Below are 23,095 nucleotides of genomic sequence, written 5' to 3'. Positions count from 1 at the left end.
CACTGGGTTCTAGTCCCGGTCGGGGCACCGATCCTGTCCCGGTTACTCCTCTTCCAGTCCAGCCAAGAGAAGCACCTGGCTCCTGCCTTTGGATCAGCATGGTGCGCTGGCCGGCCGCAGCCTCCATTGGAGGGTGAACCAAGGGTAAACGAAGACCTTTGTCTCTCTCTCACTGTCCACTCTGCCTGTCAAAAAACAAAAAATTAAAACAAAACAACAACAACAACAACAACAAAACCCAGAGCTAGATTGGAAGTGGAGCAGCCAGGACTTCAACCTGTGCCCATATGGGTGCCAGCACTGCAGACCGGGGCTTTAACCCGGTGTGCTACAGTGCTGACCTCTATCACACTATCTTGATCTTTCCTTTTTACTTTGTGTTTTCCAGATATAAAGTAAAATTCCTAATACCTATTTTCTCTACAGTTTTAGCTAGAAACAGAAAAGTTTTAGGAAATGATGACATAAAAATATAGATCTAGATAATAAAGTGGGGAAAAATGATAGGAGAGAATAAAAAGCATATTTTAAAACCAGTTCAGTTTATTTAATATTATACAAAGTTAAACATATATTTTGATGCAACAAAGATAAGAGTAATTCAGTGCAGATGCTCACTGTGTATCTTTTGCCAGAGTCTCCTTTTATCTTGAGTTTTCCTTAATCTCTTATTTGATGAGGCTTAACATGTTTGCCTTACATATTTCATTTCCATTGTTTAATTCTTTAATGCATCTCAAGAATTAACATTATACACACTAATGAGATGCTACTTTTTGGCTAACAGATGCCTGGATTAGATATTTCATCTCTGTGATTTTCATCATCTTCAAATAATGGGCACAGGCACGCAAAGCAGGGACTTTGTGGTTATTTTATTATCCAAGGGGTGCATTGTTTTAATTACTGTGGTGACTGCTCACCATCTTGCCTTGGTGTAACTGTGTGTAAATGTAAGTTCCATCAGCAATCATCTGGATCCTGGTTGATGCATGGGCTCCAGTTCACCACTCTAGCCAAGGAGACAATAAATTAACATGGAATAGTGATGAATTTTGAGGAAATAAGGCAAGGTGATTGTAGCTGGGACCAATAAAGGAGAAAGGAGAAAGTTTGTATGCTTGAAACAGAAAGGGAGATGTGTGTCTGTGTATGTGTGTGTGTGTGTGTGGGTGTATGTGATAGAGAGAAAGAGAGACAGAGAGATCTTCCATTCACTAGTTGACTTCCCAAATGCCTACAACAGCCAGGTCTGGGCTAGACCAAAGCTAGGAGCCAGGAACTCCATCTGGGTCTTCCATGTGGATGACAGGTGTCCAAGTACTTGGGCCATCTTCTATCATCTTCTCAGACATATTAGCAGGAAGCTGGATGGGAAGTAGAGCAGCTGGGACTGAAACCTGCTTTTCCATATGGGATGCTGGTGTCACAAGTGGTGGCTTAATCCACTGTGGCACAATGTAAGTCCTAAAGAGACAAATTTATATTGGACAGTAGCTTAATCAATTACCAACTATAACTTCTTTTATGTTTTTTTAAAGGTTTATTTATTTAGTTGAGGTGCAGCATTACAGAGAGAGGGATGTCCCATCCCGCGGGATGTCAACTAGGGCCAAGCACCTAAAAGGAGGAATGAAAGGGACAGGAGATTGGCCGGAGCCGTGGCTTAAAAGGCTAATCCTCCGCCTTGCGGCGCTGGCACACCGGGTTCTAGTTCCTGTTGGGGTGCCGGATTCTATCCCGGTTGCCCCTCTTCCAGGCCAGCTCTCTGCTGTGGCCTGGGAAGACAGTGGAGGATGGCCCAAGTGCTTGGGCCCTGCACCCCATGGGAGACCAGGAGAAGCACCTGGCTCCTGGCTTCAGATCAGCGAGATGCGCCGGCCACAGCGGCCATTGGAGGGTGAACCAACGGCAAAAAGGAAGACCTTTCTCTCTCTCTCTCTCTCTCTCTCTCTCTCTCTCTCACTATCCACTCTGCCTGTCAAAAAAGAAAAAAAAAACCATTTGGGATGGCCACAGGGGTTGGGATGCCAGGTTGGAGGGCTCCCATAGGTGCCATGACCTTATTAACAGTGCGCAAATCCTGTAAAAGGTGCCATTTACCAGATTTCTTCTTTATGACAAAAATAGGAGTATTCCAGGAAGAGTTGGAAGGCTCTATCTGTCCAGCCGCGAGCTGCTCCTGTACAAGCGCTGTAGTGGCATTTAGCTTTTCTTGAGTAAGCGGCCACTGATCCACCCAAACAGGAGTTTGAGTATTCCATGTGATTTTATCCACATGGGGTACAGGAAGGCCAGTGGCCGTTACTAAAAATCTGAATATCTGAGCCCATGTCTATCTGTTTTAGAGGGGGCTGTAATAGGTTGAGTTATGCCCTGTCTCATTTTTCCAAGTCCTGTGCCAGGCACATAATCCATGTGCAGCATTTGTTGTGTGACCACAGCACTAGGGCTGCACAGGATAACTTCCATTTGGGAGAGAATATCACATCCCCACAGGTTAACAGGGAGGCCTGGTAATACAAAAGGAGTCACAGTGCCCTTTTTGCCTTCCTTATCTTTCCAATGTAATACCCTTGAGCTGACTTGGGGGTTATTAGACTGGCCTATACCTCGCAAATCAGTGAGAGATGCGGTCAGCGGCCAATGGGCAGGCCAATGTTCTTGAGATACGACTGTGGCATCAGCCCCTGTGTCCAAAATGCCCTTGAAATCCTTTCCTTCAATAGTAAGGGTTAACACAGGCCTATTTTTTGTAATTGGCTGGACCCAATAAGCATCCGAGGAGCCCAAAGGGGTAGTGCCCTGGGGCCTGGAAGAAATTGAGGATGTATTTCCAGTAATTAAAGGCAGAAGAACCAGTTGTGCTAGATGGGTGCCCTGTGGAACGACAGCTACTCCATTCGTAGCGGCTGCCAGAATTTTTATCTCCCTGGTAAAGTCACCGTCAATAATACTGGGAAAAACTTGAATGCCTTTGAGAATGGTTGACGCTTAGCCGAGAATAAAAGCACAGGTACCCAAAGGCAAGGGGCCCTGCACCCCTGTAGGGATAATTTGTGAGCCCTGGGTGGAATCTAATATTGTATTGGAGGCGGCACAGAGGTCCAATCCTGTGCTGCCTGGGGTTGTGGCAGCTCTTTGGAGGGAGGCAATTGTTGGGCCTGAGACTGGGAGGGGACAAACCGTACTGCCCCAGGGTTTGTCCTTTGAGATACCAGCCCCTGGCCCCTCTGGGAGTTTCCCGGTATGCGAGGAGGGAGGGGTTGTCCTGAAGAATTAGTTTTTGATCTGCATTAATTTGTTTTTTTTTATAAACTTTTATTTAATGAATATCACTTGATTCCAAGTTTTCCTCCTCGAAGGCCGCGTTCCTCCAATCTTACAGGCACTCGATCCCCAAGGGCCACACTAGAGCCCCACGTTGGGCGCCAGTTGTCCCGTCCCGTGGGACGTCAACTAGCGCCAAGCACCTAGAAGGAGGAATGAAAGGGACAGGAGACACAAGGAGGGCAGCAAGACGAGAGTTCTGATCAAGCTGCAAAGTTTATTTTTTACACAGGGGTTTATATACTTCTTAGGGGAAGCACTAGGGGGTGGGAAAGAGGAGCTGTTTCAGGATCTGTTCAGGGTTGAAGGTCAGGTGGCAGGACACAGTTATGGCAAGCAGGCACATGTTACTTAACCACAGGGTGTTCTTTAGTTATTGCAGAATGTTTCAGCCCTCAGGGCAAGAGGCTATGCAGGCACCTTTCCAGGCCTAGAGCTGTTAGGGAGGGGGAGAGTGTCCCCAACAGAGGGAAAGACAGAGAGAGAGGTCATTCCATCCACTCCCTAACTGGCTGCAGTGGCAGGAGCTAGGCCAATCTGAATCCAGGAGCCAGGAGCTTCTTCTGAGTCTGCCATGTGGGGTCAGAGGCCCAAACACTCGGGCCATCTTTCACTGCTTTCCCAGGCCATTAGCAGGGAGCTGGATCAGAAGTGGAGCATCTGAAACTTGAACCAGTGCCCATACAGGATGCTGTATGTTTATTATTATTGTGCTTTTTGGTTGTTGATTGTTGTTTCTCTTTAGAATCTTCTAATTGATAAACTTCCACATGTGCTTTAAAAATGGTCTGAGGCCTAGGGCTGGTTGTAGACCTGTGATCTGTAGGAATCTGGGCATCAGTATCAAAATCGAGCTGCCTCGCATTTCCCTGAACAACTCAACCCTAGAGTAGCATAGCTTAGTCAAACTTACGTTCATTGCTAAATTTTTATCACTGCTGTATCCCTTGGGGGTGTGGTTAAGCAAGGCATCTTGAGCTACTAATTAGCGTGCTTAATACCTGCTCCTCTTGATCTATATTGATATTAAGGGCATTCTCACTGGACAGGGGAGTCTTGCATGTGTAAACTTGCTACAAAACAATAAAAAGGCCAGGACCAAACCTTTATGTTTATGGAGCCAGGAAGCTCATCTAAGCATTTTCAGTGCTTTGCTTTTTATTAAGCTACATTAACATATTAGTGTAAGAATATTTTAGTTAATATTAAGGTTGCTTGAAATTTAATTAGGGTTTTGCCTGTTGGAGGGGAAATAAAAGGCAGAGTGCTATGTCAGTATTGTAAAGGTGCGTTTTAAATTCCAAAAAATGGAAGGTTTTACAAATTTAGCCTAGAAATTTAGGAGATTTTTTGGAAAAAAAATTAATTAGGGTTTTGCCTGTTGGAGGGGAAATAAAAGGCAGAGTGCTATGTCAGTATTGTAAAGGTGCGTTTTAAATTCCAAAAAATGGAAGGTTTTACAAATTTAGCCTAGAAATTTAGGAGATTTTTTGGAAAAAAAATTAATTAGGGTTTTGCCTGTTGGAGGGGAAATAAAAGGCAGAGTGCTATGTCAGTATTGTAAAGGTGCGTTTTAAATTCCAAAAAATGGAAGGTTTTACAAATTTAGCCTAGAAATTTAGGAGATTTTTTGGAAAAAAAATTAATTAGGGTTTTGCCTGTTGGAGGGGAAATAAAAGGCAGAGTGCTATGTCAGTATTGTAAAGGTGCGTTTTAAATTCCAAAAAATGGAAGGTTTTACAAATTTAGCCTAGAAATTTAGGAGATTTTTTGGAAAAAAAATTAATTAGGGTTTTGCCTGTTGGAGGGGAAATAAAAGGCAGAGTGCTATGTCAGTATTGTAAAGGTGCGTTTTAAATTCCAAAAAATGGAAGGTTTTACAAATTTAGCCTAGAAATTTAGGAGATTTTTTGGAAAAAAAATTAATTAGGGTTTTGCCTGTTGGAGGGGAAATAAAAGGCAGAGTGCTATGTCAGTATTGTAAAGGTGCGTTTTAAATTCCAAAAAATGGAAGGTTTTACAAATTTAGCCTAGAAATTTAGGAGATTTTTTGGAAAAAAAATTAATTAGGGTTTTGCCTGTTGGAGGGGAAATAAAAGGCAGAGTGCTATGTCAGTATTGTAAAGGTGCGTTTTAAATTCCAAAAAATGGAAGGTTTTACAAATTTAGCCTAGAAATTTAGGAGATTTTTTGGAAAAAAAAATTAATTAGGGTTGGGGGAGACCTAAGAAGATAAAGTAAGTGCTATGTCGTGATTCTTGTTTTTGGGGTTTGGCAGGAATTTATAATAATAGCCATATTCATTGTCTTAAGACAATGAATTTACTTTTTAGGGGGGTAGGGGGGGTTTGTGGATATATTCAGTTATGAACGTAAAACTGCGCGTGCGTGTACGTGCGTGTACGTGCGTGTACGTGCGTGTACGTGCGTGTACGTGCGTGTACGTGCGTGTACGCGAAAAATTCTTTTATGTCCGTCAAGCATGAAAAGATAGTCCCGGCTCATAATTATGAGGGTGGAGAATGTACATCGAGGTGCTCGTCTACAATAAGTGCACCGGGTCAGGGCCCGCCGCGGCCATGTTGAGTCCAAGCATACCCCAAAATTAAAAAATACCAAATGCATGACACCACAGTTATGTGTGAGCATGGGCTGATTAGTCATTAGTCCATCGAGATGTCTTATTTAAGGGGAACGTGTGGGCGATCTTAGGGTTATGGCCCTGAAGTAAGAACCAGATGCCAGTTATAGTTTCACGCTAGAAACCCCCAAGTAGAATGGGCCCGGAGCGAGAAGAGGGACACGAGGTGGGCGGGTTGCTGGTTTCACGGAGGATGGTAGATTAAGGGATTACTGGAGGAGGGGGATAGTCATATGGACAAGAAAGGATTTGACTCGGATGGTTTATGTTCGATTAAGGAATGGATGTCTGGATGTTGATTAAGGTGGGTATTGGATTTGAATATTCATGTTGGTGATAGGGTTATGTGAGTTTAGTAGGTGAATGTACTATGTCCTATTAAGCAAGAATGTACTAGCTTATATGCATGGGGAAGAGCTTTAATGCACGATTAAACATATAATGGTCTAATGTTGATTATGAGATGATAGTATAGGTACATGTTGTATGGGGAAAAGCATTAATGCACGAATTACATAGCATTAAAGGGTGTTTTGTCAATAGTGACAAGTTACTTGAATATGTTATTAAGAGTAAAGCAGAGAATAGTTTAAAGAGAATTTCAGCTTTGGGTGCTGATGGTGGGGCATGGGCCTCTTCTCTGATGTCCCAGGGTGAGTTGATCTCCATCTCTGGTTTACAAGACCAGGGTAATATTTATACTACTGGGGCCTTCATTTGAGGATTTTATTCTCGACTAGGCTTGCGAGAGGTATGAGGATGAGGATGATGGAGAAGTATAGGATAGATGCTACTTGACCAATGGTGATAAAGGGGTGTTCAACTGGTTGCCCTCCAATTCATGTGAGTGTAAGAAGGTCTGCGACGAGGATTCAGAAAAGGACTTGACTAATGGGGCGGAATATTATGCTGCGTTGTTTGGATATATGAAGGAAGGGGATAATTGCTAGGATAAGAATTGATATAACTAGAGCTAGAACACCACCTAGTTTATTAGGGATGGAACGTAGGATGGCGTAGGCAAATAGGAAATATCACTCAGGTTTGATGTGAGGAGGGGTGTTGAGGGGGTTGGCAGGGGTATAATTGTCTGGGTCCCCGAGAAGATCAGGGGAGAATAAGACTAGGAGTATGAGCAGAAGAATGAGTATAAGAAATCCTAGCGCGTCTTTAATTGTGTAGTAGGGGTGGAATGGGATTTTATCAGAGTCTGATGGGATGCCTGATGGGTTATTGGAGCCAGTTTCATGGAGGAAAAGTAAGTGAATTATTACTAGAGCTGCAATAATAAATGGGAGGATAAAGTGAAAAGCGAAAAATCGGGTAAGTGTGGCTTTATCGACTGAAAATCCTCCTCAGATTCATTCAACTAGAGTCGTTCCGATATAAGGAATGGCTGATAGAAGATTAGTAATTACGGTAGCCCCTCAGAATGATATTTGTCCTCATGGGAGGACGTAGCCTATGAATGCTGTAGCCATTACTGCGAATAGTAGAATAATGCCAATGTTTCAGGTTTCTAGGTAAGTATATGAGCCGTAGTAGATTCCACGGCCTACATGTATATATAAGCAAATAAAGAATATTGATGCTCCATTAGCGTGTAAGTAACGAATAAGTCAGCCGTAGTTTACGTCTCGGCAAATATGTGTGACTGAGGAGAATGCTGTAGCTGTGTCTGATGTGTAGTGTATGGCTAGAAATAAGCCAGTTAGGATCTGGATTATTAGGCATAATCCCAATAGAGAGCCGAAGTTTCATCAGGTAGAGATGTTTGAGGGGGCGGGAAGGTCGATTAGAGAGTGGTTAACAATTTTTAGTAGGGGGTGCGTTTTACGAATGTTGGTCATTAGGTTCTTGTAGTTGAATACAACGGTGATTTTTCATGTCATTAGTCATGGTTAGAGTCCATGTAAGAACTATGACATATATAGTATTTTTATTGAGTGTAATGTTTGTAATTGGTTTTGTGGGGTTCGCTTCTAAGCCATCTCCAATTTATGGAGGGCTTGGGTTAATTGTTAGTGGTGGGGTTGGTTGTGGTATTATTTTAAGTTTTGGTGGGTCGTTTTTAGGCTTAATAATGTTTTTAATTTATTTAGGTGGAATATTGGTAGTATTTGGGTATACAACTGCGATAGCAACTGAGGAATACCCTGAAACTTGAGGGTCAAATATTATAATTCTTAGCATGCTTGTTTTGGGTGTGTTGTTGGAGGCAGGATTAGTTATATTTATGGCGATGAGTGATGAGGTTGAGGTTGTGGTGAGTTTTAAGAATATAGGTGATTGGGTTGTTTTTGAAGGGGACGAAGTAGGTTTAATTCGAGAGGACTCTATAGGGGTGGCAGCATTATATAGTTATGGGAGTTGATTAATAGTGGTTGCTGGTTGATCTTTATTTGTGAGTATTTTTATTGTCATTGAGATTACTCGTGGGGGTTAGACTAGGATGAATAGGGCTAAGAGCATGGAGATTAAGAAAGATAGGGAGTAAAATTTGATGAGGCCTTTTTGTGAGGATACAGAGGTTGACGCGAGGATTTGGATATCTGAGATGTTCTTTGGGATTGCTTTTTCGGTTCAAGTCATATCTAAGAGTAATGTAGCTACATTTTGACTTGCTGAAAGATTAATGTAAGGTAAGAGGCGGTGTATTGTAGCGGGGTAAAATCCTAGTATATTTGAGAAGTTAAAGGAGTTAGATTGTGTACTTATTTTTAGGTGTAAGCTGAGTTGATTAAGTTCTATAGCAATAGAAAAGCCTAAAATAGTGACAAATAGGGCGGTTATTTTCATATATAAGGGCATAGTTATTTGGGGGACATTATTAGGTGAAATAAGATTGGAGATAAGGAAGCCTGCAAAAATACTTCCAAGTGCGAGACGTTTAATAGAGTTAATTAATGATGGGTTGTTTTCATTAATAATAATAAGGGTAGGATAGCGAGGTTGTCCAAGAAGGGCAAAAAAGATAATTCGTGTACTATATACAGCTGTAAGGGAGGTAGCAATGAGGGTAATAATAAGGGCTCAGGCGTTGGTATAAGACGTATTTGCAGACTCGATAATTAAGTCTTTTGAATAAAATCCTGTTAGGAATGGCATACCAGTAAGGGCTAGGCTGCCAATGGTAAGAGCTGAGGATGTGAAGGGGAGGGTTTTGTAGAGTCCTCCTATTTTTCGGATGTCTTGTTCGTCGTTAAGACTATGAATAATTGATCCGGAGCATAAAAAGAGTATAGCTTTGAAAAAAGCATGGGTGCAGATATGTAGAAATGCTAGGTGAGGTTGATTAATTCCAATTGTGACTATTATTAAGCCTAGTTGGCTTGAAGTGGAGAAGGCTACGATTTTTTTAATATCATTTTGTGTGAGGGCACATAGGGCTGTAAATAGGGTGGTAATTGCTCCTAGACATAAAATTAGTGTCTGGGCAGTTTTGTTATTTTCTAATAAAGGGTGAAAACGGATGAGGAGAAAAACTCCGGCTACTACTATTGTGCTTGAGTGAAGTAGAGCGGATACGGGAGTTGGGCCTTCTATTGCTGAGGGGAGTCATGGGTGAAGACCAAATTGTGCGGACTTACCTGTAGCAGCTAGGATTAGACCAAAAAGTGGAAGAATAGTAATGTTGTTATCTGATATAAATATTTGTTGAAATTCTCATGTGTTAAGATTAATAGCAAATCAAGCTATAGCCATAATGAAGCCAATATCTCCGATGCGGTTATATAGAATTGCTTGCAGGGCTGCGGTATTAGCATCCGTTCGACCGTGCCATCAGCCGATAAGAAGAAATGATATAATTCCTACTCCCTCTCACCCGATGAACAATTGAAAGAGGTTGTTGGCGGTGACTAGAATGAGTATGGTGATTAGAAATATAAGTAGATATTTAAAGAATTGATTGATTTTAGGATCTGAGTGTATATACCATATAGAGAACTCTATAATTGATCATGTTACGAATAGTGCGATTGGGGTAAATAATATAGAGAAATAGTCTAGTTTAAAGCTAGTTGTAAGTTTTAGGGTATGAATTGTTATTCAGTGTCAATTAGAAATTATTGTCTCTTGGTTCGAGATAATGAAGATTAGTGAAGGAATAAGACTAATTATAAATGCATAAGATACTGAAGTTTTTACGTAATAGGGGTAGTTGTTGTGGTTAAAAATGTTGGTAAATGAGGCTATGATGGGGAGAACTAGGATAATGATTGAGACGGCTATTGAAGTGGAGAATAGGTTAATTACTTTTATTTGGAGTTGCACCAATTTTTTGGCTCCTAAGACCAACGGATTACTTCTATCCTTTAAAAGTTGAGAAGGCCATGAGATTAGTCATGGGAGCATGAATTAGCAGTTCTTGCAAGCATTCTCGGTAAATAAGGAGATACAAACTTCTATTATTAGATTCACAATCTAATGTTTTTTTTAAACTATATTTACAGAATATTGGGCCTAAGATGATTTTAGGATTAATAGATAAAAGAAGAAGAGGTGCTAGGTGGAGTATTATGAGAGTATTTTCTCGAGTGAATGTAGGGGAAATATTATTTGTATGGTATGTAAATTTTCCTCGTTGGGTGGTTGATAATATATAGAGGGAGTAGAGTGCTGTAATTAGAACATTAGTTCCTATAAGGATGATGGTAAGGTTTGATCATGAAAAAGATGCTATGACAATTAGAAGCTCTCCTAGAAGATTAATGGTTGGTGGCAGGGCCAGGTTGGTGAGACTGGCAAGTAGTCATCAGGCTGCTATCAAGGGAAGAACAGTCTGTAATCCTCGAGCTAGTAGTATAGTTCGACTGTGGACACGTTCATAATTGGAGTTAGCTAGGCAAAATAATAAGGAGGAGGTGAGGCCATGAGCAATTATTAATGCTGTTGCTCCTATAAAGCTTCATGGAGTTTGAATAAGAATTGCTACGATTACTAAGGCTATGTGGCTTACTGAAGAGTAAGCAATTAGTGATTTTAGGTCTGTTTGTCGGAGGCAAATGGAGCTGGTTATGATTATGCCTCATAGGGAGAGCATGAGAAATGGATAGGCTATGTATTCTGTGATTGGGTTAAGTAAAATAGTAACACGTATTATACCGTATCCCCCTAGTTTAAGTAAAACGGCCGCTAGGACTATAGAACCTGCAATGGGGGCTTCGACATGGGCTTTTGGAAGTCAGAGATGAAGACCATAGAGGGGTATTTTGACTAAAAATGCTATTATACATGCTAATCATATTAGTGAATTAGATCATGATGCTAGCAGGGATTCGTTAGAGAGTTGGATTAAAAGAAAATTAAGAGACCCTATAGAATTTTGAAGATGAATTAGGGCAACTAGTAAAGGGAGTGATCCTATAAGGGTATAGAATAAAAAGTAAGTTCCTGCATTTAATCGTTCTGTTTGATTACCTCATCGTGTAATAATAATTAGTGTAGGGATTAGTGTTGCTTCAAATAGAATATAAAATAAGATGAGTTCTGTAGCTGAGAATGTTATTACTAGAAAGATTTGTAGGGAAATAAGGAGAGAAATATATGTTTTTTTGCGTAGTAATGATTCCTTGCTTAAGTGATGTTGGCTTGCTAGGATTATAAGGGGCAGAAGTCAAACTGTTAATATTAAAAGGGGTGTGGAGAGGGCATCTGAGAAAAATGTGGTTGATAGGTTTAAGTTAGTGTCGTTTGGTTGATTAAGTAGAAGAAAAGTAGTTAGGCTAATTAGTAGGCTGTAGACTGTTGCGTTGATTCAGATTATGCGACTTTTAGATCATCATACAGTGGGAATGAGTATAATTGTGGGGATAATAGTTTTTAGCATTGTAGAAGATTTAGATTTTGGACGTAATCTATGCCATAGGTGTTAGATACTATAATAAGTAGGGCTAGCCCAATTGCGGCCTCACAGGCCGCAAATACTAAAAGAACAATTGGAAATATAAATGACAATGTGAAGTGTATATTAAGGGCTGTTAATGTAATTAAAATAAACAGTGATAGTATTATTCCTTCTAGGCATAAGAGAGAAGACATTAAATGAGATCGGTAAATTAGCATGCCTAAGAGGGCAAAGATAAATGCTAGGAAGATATTGACGTAGATTGAAGGCATTTTGATAATTATGGTTCTACCATAGTCTAATGAGTCGAAATCATTTATTTTAACTAAACTAATTATCATATTCTACTCATTCTAGGCCTTTTTGGATTCATTCGTAGGCCAGTCCTAGGGCTAGGATTGAGATAAGTATAAGTGCTATGATGAGGACTAAATTTAGGTTATTAAATTGTGCGGCTCATGGAAGAGGGAGAAGAAGAGCGATTTCTAGATCAAATAGTAGGAATGTGATTGCCACTAAGAAAAATTTTATTGAGAATGGAAGTCGTGCTGACCCCATGGGGTCAAATCCGCATTCGTAGGGGCTTGTTTTTTCTGAGTAAATATTTAACTGGGGAAGTCAAAATGCAATGGTCACCAGGATTAGGGAAATAGTTATATTAATTAGTAAAACTAGAATGAGGTTAATTACTCTTTTTTGGATTTATACCAAAACTAACTGATTGGAAGTCAGATGTACTAGTTAATACTAAAAGAGTATGATCCTCATCAATAAATTGATACATACAGGAATAGTCAGACAACATCTACAAAGTGCCAATATCATGCGGCTGCTTCAAAACCAAAGTGATGACTTGATGTAAAGTGAAAGTGGAGCTGCCGTAAAAGGCAAACTGTAAGGAAAGTAGAACCAATAATTACGTGGAGGCCATGAAATCCTGTGGCTATAAAGAATGTTGAGCCATAAACTCCATCTGAGATAGTAAATGATGTCTCATAGTATTCTGATGCTTGAAGTAGGGTGAAGTAAATACCTAGAAGAATAGTGATTGCTAAGGCTTGTTGCATGTTTTTACGATTTCCTTCTATTAAGCTATGGTGAGCTCAGGTAATTGAGACTCCTGAGGCTAGAAGGACTGAGGTGTTAAGTAGGGGAACTTCAAGGGGGTTAAGAGGTTTAATACCTGTAGGAGGCCAGCAGCCCCCTAGTTCTGGCGTAGGAGCTAGGCTTGAGTGGTAGAAAGCTCAGAAGAAACCTGCAAAGAAAAAGACTTCTGAAACAATAAATAGGATTATTCCATATCGTAAACCTTTTTGAACAATAGGGGTATGGTGGCCTTGAAATGTGCCTTCTCGTACAATATCTCGTCATCACTGGTATATAGTGAGTGTGTTTGTTAACAAGCCAATTAGAAGAAGTGAGGGGGAGTTAAAGTGGAATCATATTGCTAAGCCTGATGTTATAAGTAGGGCGGATAAGGCCCCGGTAAGTGGTCATGGACTTGGGTTAACTATATGATAGGCGTGGGTTTGGTGGGTCATTAAGTATTATCGTGTAGATATAGGCTTACAAGAAGGGTGAAAACGTAGGCTTGAATTAGGGCCACAGCAAATTCTAGGATTGTTAGGAGAATTAGAATAATAAAAGTAATTAGGGCTGTTGTTGGACTAATTGAGATTAAGGCAAGTGCTGCGCCTCCAATGAGGTGTATAAGTAAGTGACCTGCTGTAATGTTGGCTGTAAGTCGTACAGCTAAGGCTATGGGTTGAATAAATAGACTAATTGTTTCAATAATTACTAGCATAGGAATAAGGGGTACAGGTGTTCCTTGTGGGAGAAAGTGGGCTAGTGATGCCTTAGTTTTATAACGGAATCCTGTAATTACAGCCCCTGCTCATAATGGGATAGCTATCCCTAGGTTTATTGATAATTGGGTTGTTGGTGTAAATGAATGAGGTAAGAGGCCTAGTAGGTTAGTTGAGCCAATAAATATAATTAGGGAGATCAGCATGAGAGCCCAGGTTCGTCCTTTGGGGGAGTGCATTATTATTATTTGTTTTAGAATCAATTGGGCCAATCATTGTTGAGCTGAAACTAGCCGGTTATTGATTAGTCGGGTAGGGGTAGGAAATAGTAGGGTTGGGAATATGATGATTAGGATTACGATTGGTAAGCCTATTATTGTTGGGGTAATAAAAGAGGAGAATAGATTTTCGTTCATTTTGTCTCTCATGGGGTGGGAAAAGAGGTAGATTTAAATGTTTTTGGTGCTGGGCTTAATGGGTAAGAGTATTTATGAAATTTAAGTTGAATTAGGATAAATAATGTAAGGATTATAGCGATAATAGTTACCAGTCATGTAGATGTGTCAAGTTGTGGCATTCCATTATGGAGAGTGTTACTTAGCTCTCATTCTCTAGCTTAAAAGGCTAGCGCTAGCTTAGCTTCATAATGAGTCTAGATCATGGATAAGGATCAGTTCTCGAAGTGTTTAAGTGGAACTATCTCAAGAACAATAGGCATAAAACTATGGTTTGAGCCACAGATTTCTGAACATTGGCCGTAGAAGAGTCCTGGTCGTGTGGAGATTAGAGTAGCTTGATTTAAACGTCCAGGAATAGCGTCTGTTTTTAGTCCTAGGGATGGTACAGCTCAAGAGTGAAGTACATCTTCTGAAGAGATTAACATACGGATTGGAAGTTCTATTGGAAGAACAACTCGATTATCAACTTCCAGAAGTCGTAAGTCGCCAGGGTTAAGATCAGATGTAGGGATTATATAAGAGTCAAAGCTTAGATCTTCATAGTCTGTATATTCATAGCTTCAGTACCATTGATGACCTATTGTCTTTACTGTTAAGGAGGGGTTGTTGATTTCGTCCATTATATATAGGATTCGCAGAGAGGGGAGGGCAATTATAATCAGAATAATAGCTGGAAGAATAGTTCAGATAGTCTCTACTTCTTGAGCGTCTATCGTACTTGTGTGCGTAAGTTTTGTAGTTAATATAAGTGAAATAATATAAAGGACCAGGGAGCTAATTAAGAAGACGATTATGAGCGTATGGTCATGGAAGTGGAGGAGCTCCTCTATAATGGGGGATGAGGCATCTTGAAAGCCTAGTTGAAAAGGGTATGCCATAAAGATATATAGGGGTTTAACCTATAAATTAACTTCGACAAAGTTATGTAATAATTTTACTAATATCTTATTGAGAAAGTCATAATGGTTATGCGGCTGGCTTGAAACCAGTCTTAGGGGGTTCGATTCCTTCCTTTCTTGAGTTAGGCTTTTACGTAGGCAGGTTCCTCGAATGTATGATATGGGGGTGGACATCCGTGGAGTCACTCTAGGTTAGTAGTAGTAAGCTCAACTGTCTCTACTTCTCGTTTTGAGGCGAAGGCTTCTCAGATTATAAAGATTATTACTATTACAGCGGTTAAAGAGATGAAGGAGCCTATTGATGAGACGGTATTTCACATCGTGTAAGCGTCTGGATAGTCTGAGTACCGTCGGGGCATGCCGGAAAGTCCTAGGAAATGTTGAGGGAAGAAGGTTAAGTTAACCCCTACAAATATTACGGTGAAGTGGATTTTTGCTCAGGTTTGGTCTAGGGTGTAACCTGAGAATAAAGGGAATCAATGAGCAAATCCCCCTATGATGGCGAATACAGCTCCTATAGATAATACGTAGTGGAAGTGAGCTACTACATAGTATGTGTCATGTAGGACAATGTCTAAAGAAGAATTAGCTAGCACAATTCCTGTAAGACCACCTACTGTAAATAGGAAAATAAATCCTAAGGCTCAAAGTATCGCTGGAGCTCATTTAATATTACCACCGTGAAGAGTTGCTAGTCAACTAAATACTTTTACCCCTGTAGGAATTGCAATGATTATAGTGGCTGAAGTAAAATAGGCTCGTGTGTCTACGTCTATTCCTACTGTGAATATATGATGGGCTCAAACAATAAATCCAAGGAAGCCAATTGACATCATGGCCCATACTATTCCTATGTATCCAAATGGTTCTTTTTTCCCAGAATAGTAGGTAACAATGTGAGAAATTATCCCAAATCCTGGTAGGATAAGAATATACACTTCAGGATGACCGAAGAATCAGAATAAGTGTTGGTAGAGAATAGGGTCCCCACCACCTGCTGGGTCGAAGAAAGTTGTATTTAAGTTTCGGTCTGTTAAAAGTATTGTAATGCCGGCAGCTAGAACTGGTAAAGAGAGGAGAAGAAGAACAGCTGTGATGAGAACGGACCATACAAATAAGGGTGTCTGATATTGAGATATAGCAGGGGGTTTTATATTAATAATAGTAGTAATAAAATTAATAGCCCCTAGAATAGATGAAACTCCGGCTAAGTGTAAGGAAAAGATAGTAAGGTCAACTGAAGCTCCTGCATGAGCTAAGTTACCAGCCAGGGGTGGGTAGACAGTTCAACCAGTTCCTGCGCCAGCTTCTACTATAGATGAGGCTAATAAGAGAAGGAAAGATGGTGGGAGAAGTCAAAAGCTTATATTGTTTATTCGGGGAAAAGCTATATCAGGGGCTCCAATCATTAGAGGAACTAGTCAGTTCCCGAAGCCTCCAATCATAATAGGTATAACTATGAAGAAGATTATTACGAAGGCATGTGCGGTAACAATAACATTATAGATTTGATCATCTCCAAGTAAAGTCCCAGGTTGGCCTAATTCTGCTCGGATCAACAGACTTAGGGCTGTTCCTACCATTCCAGCTCAGGCTCCAAATAAAAGGTAGAGAGTTCCAATGTCTTTGTGGTTGGTAGAAAATAATCAACGATTGATGAACATAAGTAAAGGTAAAATGGCTGAGTAAGCATTAGACTGTAAATCTAAAGACAGAGGTTGAGCCCTCTTTTTACCAAGCCCTGAGGTGAAATTTCATATTGAATTGCAAATTCAAAGGAGCAGCTTCAATTCTGCCGGGGCTTCTCCCGCCTTTTTTTTCTTACGGCGGGAGAAGTAGATTGAAGCCAGTTGATTAGGGTATTTAGCTGTTAACTAAAATTTCGTGGGGTTGGATCCCACCAATCTAGGGGGATTTAGCTTAATTAAAGCACCTGATTTGCATTCAGGAGATGTAAAGTTAATTTGCAGTCCTTAAGCAGGGGTTAAGTAAAGTTTACTTGCTTAGAGCTTTGAAGGCTCTCGGTCTATGTAACCTAAACCCCTTGGGCTAGTTTAGTACTGAGAGTATAGGTGTGAGAGGGAGAAATATTGTGGATAAGATGATTAGTGGGGCTATAAATGTTATACGTTTTATTGATTCAAATTGTCATTTTATTTTTAGGTTGTTGGTTGTTGGAAATATAGTTAGTGAAGAAGAGTAGATTAGACGTAAGTAAAAGAAGAGGTTTAGGAGGGCTAGTATAGCTATTATAGTGGGTATAATGATGTTGCCATTTTTTGTTAATTCTTGAATAATAATTCACTTTGGAATAAAGCCTGTCAGTGGAGGGAGGCCTCCTAGTGATATTAAAGTGATTAGAATTGCTGTTACTATTAATGGGGTTTTGTTTCATATTTGTGATAGGGATAGCGTAGTAGTGCTTGTGTGTTGAATAAACATTATGAATATAGGAATTGTAAGTAAAATATAAATAATTAAGTTTAGGACTATGGTGTTAGGGTTGAATGTAATGATGGCTGCTATTCATCCTATATGGGCAATTGAGGAATACGCTAGGATCTTTCGTAGTTGAGTCTGGTTTAGTCCTCCTCAGCCACCAACTATGATTGAGAGAATAGCTACTAGTATTATTATAGTTGAGTCAATAGAGGAAGAAATCTGATAAAGAATGGATAGAGGGGCTAGTTTTTGTCACGTAAGGAGGATAAGACCCGATTTCAGGGGGACTCCTTGGGTGACTTCTGGTACTCAGAAGTGGAAGGGGGCCATTCCTAGCTTAATAATTAGGGCTAGTATAATTATGATTGGTGTAAAGTGATTTTGTGGGTTAATTAGTGTTCATTGGCCCGAGTCAAGGATGTTAAGTGTGATAGCTATTATTAAAATTATTGATGCTGTGGCTTGTGTTAGAAAATATTTAGTTGCAGCTTCTGTTGATCGTGGTGTGGCCTTATTGATTAGGATAGGGATAATAGCTAACATATTTATTTCTAATCCAATTCATATAGTTAGCCAATGGGAGCTAAATATGGTAATTATTGTGCCTAGAAATAAGGTAAATAGGATGATGGAAAAGATTAGGGGGTTAATTAGTACGGGAAGGGTATAAACCAACATTTTCGGGGTATGGGCCCGATAGCTTATTTAGCTGACCTTACTGTGTAGTTTAGAGTTTGGTGTATTTGGTAGCACGAGGGATTTTGAGTTCCTAAGAGTAGGTTCAAGGCCTATAGTTCTAGAAATAAGAGGATTTAAACCTCTATGATTTACTCTATCAAAGTAACTCTTTTGTCAGACATATTTCTATATGTGAGGGGGAATGCTTGAGAGTATAATAGGCATAGAGATGTGTCATATGCATAGGGCTAGCGTTAGGGGTAGGAAGCTTTTTCATAGAAGATGTATTAGTTGATCATAACGGAATCGAGGGTATGATGCTCGGATTCATAGAAATGTCATTGTTAGTAGGAGAGTTTTAGCGGCGAAGCTAATTGTAAATATTTCTGGGTTAGTGTGACTGTGGAATGAGCCTAGGAATAAGATAGTTGTAAGGGCATTTATTATGATAATGTTAGTGTATTCAGCTAGGAAAAATAGGGCAAATGGGCCGCCTGCGTATTCTACGTTAAATCCGGAAACAAGTTCTGATTCACCTTCAGTGAGATCAAAGGGGGCTCGATTTGTTTCTGCTAGGGTTGAAATAAATCATATCATAGCTAGGGGTCATGCTGGAAAGAGGATTCATATGTATTCTTGTGTTGTGATGAGTGATGAAAGTGTAAATGAGCCGTTTATTAATAAGACACATAAAAGGATAATTGCTAGGGTGACCTCATAAGAAATGGTCTGTGCGACTGCTCGGAGGGCTCCAAATAGTGCGTATTTTGAGTTGGATGCTCAACCTGATCATAGGATTGAGTAGACTGCTAGACTAGAGGTTGCTAGGATAAATAATACGCCTATGTTCAGATTAACAAGTGGATATGGCATGGGAATAGGGAGTCATATCGAGAGTGCTAAGGTTAGTGCTAGAGTTGGGGCAATGATGAAAAGAAGAGATGATGATGTTAGGGGTCGTAGGGGTTCTTTAATAAATAGTTTAATAGCATCTGCAATTGGTTGAAGAAGCCCATAGGGTCCTACAATGTTTGGGCCCTTTCGAAGTTGTATATAGCCTAGGATCTTTCGTTCTACTAAAGTTAGGAAGGCTATGGCTAGAAGGACAGGTAAGATTAGGAGGAAGGTGTTGATTAGAAACATAATGTTAAGGAGAGGAGTTGAACCTCTGATTATAAAGTTTTAAGTTTTATGCAATTACCGGGCTCTGCCACCTTAACAAACCCTGGTCTAGGGTGGTGTTTGGGTAAGTGTATTAGATTAAGATTATTTCATCTTTTAAACTTAGAGCTCTGTAGGACAGTAGGCTCCATTTCTCTTGTCCTTTCGTACTGGGAGAAATACTTAATAGATAGAAACCGACCTGGATTACTCCGGTCTGAACTCAGATCACGTAGGACTTTAATCGTTGAACAAACGAACCTTTAATAGCGGTTGCACCATTGGGATGTCCTGATCCAACATCGAGGTCGTAAACCCTATTGTCGATGGGGACTCTAGAATAGGATTGCGCTGTTATCCCTAGGGTAACTTGTTCCGTTGATCAAAAGGGATTTGGGTCAATTTATGATTTTAATGCTTTGACTTGTTGGGTCTAGGCTTATAATCATTCGGAGGTTGGTTTTTGCTCCGAGGTCACCCCAACCAAAATTTTTAATTCATAAATTTTCTTGGTTAAGCTCCTGTGGAGTGAGATTGCGAAAATATTGAATTAAATAATTAAAGCTCCATAGGGTCTTCTCGTCTTATTGTGTTATCCCCGCCTCTTCACGGGGAGGTCAATTTCACTGATTGGAAGAAAGAGACAGTTGAACCCTCGTGTTGCCATTCATGCTAGTCCCTAATTAAGGAACAAGTGATTATGCTACCTTTGCACGGTCAGGATACCGCGGCCGTTAAACGTTTGTCACTGGGCAGGCAGTGCCTCTAATACTAGTTATGCTAGAGGTGATGTTTTTGGTAAACAGGCGGGGTTAAAGTTTGCCGAGTTCCTTTTCCTTCTTTTAATCTTTCCTATAGTGCACACCTGTGTTGGGTCAACAGTAAAAGTTAATAGAGGATTAATTTGTAGAGTTTTTCTATTACTAGTTGTTAACTATCAGCGGGTATCCGATCTGATATAGGCTTGTGCAAGGAGAATAGAATTCTTGTTACTCATATTAGCATTATTTCTTCTATAAATTTATAGATTAGTCCAGTTAAGGGATTATAAGAGTTCGTTCTTAAATATAGGAATTAAGTTGATTTTGATTGTTGAGCTTTAACGCTTTCTTAATTGATGGCTGCTTTTAGGCCAACTATGGGTTTAAAATGACTTACTCTTTATAAAAGGCTGTATCCTGTTTCTAAAGAGCTGTCCCTCTTTAGAATAACATTTAAACTTTCATTAGGGTTAGGTGTCCTTTAGGAAAATTTAAAGTTGAACTAAAATTCTATTCTGGACAACCAGCTATCACCAGGCTCGGTTGGCTTTTCACCTCTATCTATAAGTCTTCCCACCATTTTGCTACATGGACGGGTTCGTTCTTACAACTGCTCGTAGATAGCTCGTCTGGTTTCGGGGTTTTTAACTAAAATTCTTTTTGCTAAAGGTTTTCTAGCTAATTCATTATGCAAAAGGTAAGAGTAGTAATCTCTGCTTTTTTGTGCTATTAATTAATCTTTCATCTTTCCCTTACGGTACTTTATCTATAGCGCCTAAGACAAATTTCTATCTCCTATACTTTTATTTGTAAGGTGAATGTTTTAGTTTAGTGGTTTACTATGGTTAAATGTGAGTTTGGTAGGGCTAGTATTGGCTCAGAGTGGTCATAGAATGAAATCTCTTGGGTGTAAGCCAAGTGCTTTAAGTTAAGCTACACTCTGTAATGTCCAAGCACACTTTCCAGTATGCTTACCTTGTTACGACTTATCTCCTCTTATACCTGCTTATTCAGGAATTAACTATAATTAATATTCAGTACTTGAGGAGGGCGACGGGCGGTGTGTGCGTGCTTCATGGCCTTGTTCAATTAAGCACTCTATTCTTAATTTACTGCTAAATCCTCCTTTGGCTCCTAGGGTTTCATAGGGGCTTTACGCCGGGTGTTTATTAGTTTGGGTTAATCGTATGACCGCGGTGGCTGGCACGAAATTTACCAACCCTAGAGTTGTGTTGTGTGATGGTGTAATTCCACTCGGCACAGGTGAGCCTCTGTCTGGCTGAGTGTTTGAAGGATGCTTAGAGTATTTCCAGGTGGAATAATCATTGTTCTAAAGCGACTTAAATAATATGTGTGATATTCTTAAATCTTTCTGAGATAAATGTGACTGTTGTTCATGATATACTGTATAGTGGGCAGTAACCTTGTGAGTTGATGCACCTGTCTATTAATAATGAAAACAGAAAAAGGATATACTGGTCTATCTAAGGTATTCCTTGGTCCTTAGGGTGTGTATGAGGTAAGAAAGATTTGGGAGCTTGTCTGTTATGTCTGTTATGATCCTGGAGGATCCTCCGTCTGCGTTTGGCCCCCTTGCCTCAACAGTCCTGGCTATGGGAAAATTATTCCTCTCCCTGGATGTTGAAGGCCCCATTGTGATTTATATTTAGCCAAAGGCAGCATTCATTAAAGAATCCTTTGTGCTTGCAATAACAATATTGTAATACTTAAATGTGTCAATTTTGTAAAATTTTGATTCAGGTTATTATTCATTTGTCCTTATAAGTGAAAGGGAAAGATTTCTGTTTTTATTTGCTCCATTTTCTATTGTTAGGTTGGTTAGCCTATGGTTCTGTAATATACATGTTGAAAAGGAATTATGGCAGATCTCTGCAGAGGGTTTCTTGAATCTGCTTGGCGCCTCACTGCCAACTGAACCTTAGGAAGATACCGTGGGTAACATAAACAAACCCGAGTTGGGCAGAAAGCAGAGAAGTGAGTGGATGCCGCAGCGGATGGGAGATGGAGCACAGGAGGGCTGGAAGTATGAGCACATTGGCATCATCTGGCCAGCGTCCTGCTCCCTCTTGATACAATTAGACCTAGGCCTCTACCCGCCCAGCGACTGGGGCACTTGCTCAAGGGGTGGAATGGAGCCACACTAAGTAACTGCTGTGACCCCAGCACTCGCTGGCAACACAGTGGTAGAGTCAGCTCCTGACTCTGGACCAGAGAAGCCCTCCTGTGGGAGTGGCTGTTCTGAGCCCGCCTGCCAGCTGGGAGGATGATTCTGCAGCAGGACCAGGCTCCAGGCTCCCTGAGCCCCTGCCTTGTAGGCATCTCTGCCCAAGACTCTCGGCTGCCTCTTGCTGGGCTTGAAAAGACAAATGGGAGTCAATTAACTTCTGAGAACCACATTTTCATAAAATATAGACTTTCTGTCCCATAATTCTTAATAACTGTTCCCTTTTTTGCATTCCTATGAGAGTGTTGTGAGCATGAAAAATGGTGCGTGAGCCATCTAGGCGAAGGGATTTTGAAGTGTCAATGTGACACCAGTATTTTCTCTGTGTGCATCGTTTCCTAGGAAAGTTCTAACAGATGGTTTTCTTTCCCTTGGAACGCCCTGCATTAGTGCAGCAGAATTTAGGGGAACTAAGACCAGAGGGGCAAGGACGGTTAGGAAAGTCTTCTGCCTCGTGAGTGAGCTGCTGTTAATGCTGAGAAAGAAGTCACTTCCAATCCAGTCATCCATTTACTTCCTCCATTCCGCATTGCTACCGACTCATGTCTGTCAACACATTGCTCAGGAATGCCCACCTGCAGGTTCCCAAGAAAGTGTCCCCTCCGTGACCACAGCTGCCTCCCCTCCAGACTTGCTGAGTGACACTCTGGTCTCCTGTGATTCCTGATCCATTACCCTTCTGCTTTCTTGAAATCTCCCAGTGTTTTTCCTTTCTTACCAGGCTTTTGCAGCGTGGTAATTTAGTTTCATAATACGTCTACATCCTAAATGCTTGTCTTTTTTCTTTTTTCTGTACCTTGTTAGGGAAAAGCTCAACCTGAAATGCA

General features: G+C 40.5%; 1 protein-coding gene and 1 pseudogene across 1 annotated transcript in view; both read left to right on the top strand.

The window, feature by feature from the left end:
* Positions 1-3,953: 3,953 nt before the first annotated feature.
* LOC133775622 (pancreatic triacylglycerol lipase-like) overlaps positions 3,954-23,095 on the top strand; it is an 84,958-nt gene continuing 65,816 nt past the window's right edge. Inside the window, exon 1 of the mRNA XM_062213986.1 lies at positions 3,954-4,023. The gene's annotated coding sequence lies outside the window, so the exon portion shown is untranslated. The remainder of the gene's footprint in view (positions 4,024-23,095) is intronic.
* On the top strand, positions 5,747-12,722 carry LOC133776035 (NADH-ubiquinone oxidoreductase chain 6-like; annotated as a pseudogene).

This window comes from Lepus europaeus, chromosome 17 (genome assembly GCF_033115175.1).
Source record: "Lepus europaeus isolate LE1 chromosome 17, mLepTim1.pri, whole genome shotgun sequence".
In the NCBI taxonomy this organism is placed as follows: Eukaryota; Metazoa; Chordata; class Mammalia; order Lagomorpha; family Leporidae; genus Lepus; species Lepus europaeus.
This window is presented reverse-complemented; position numbering and strand designations above follow the sequence as displayed.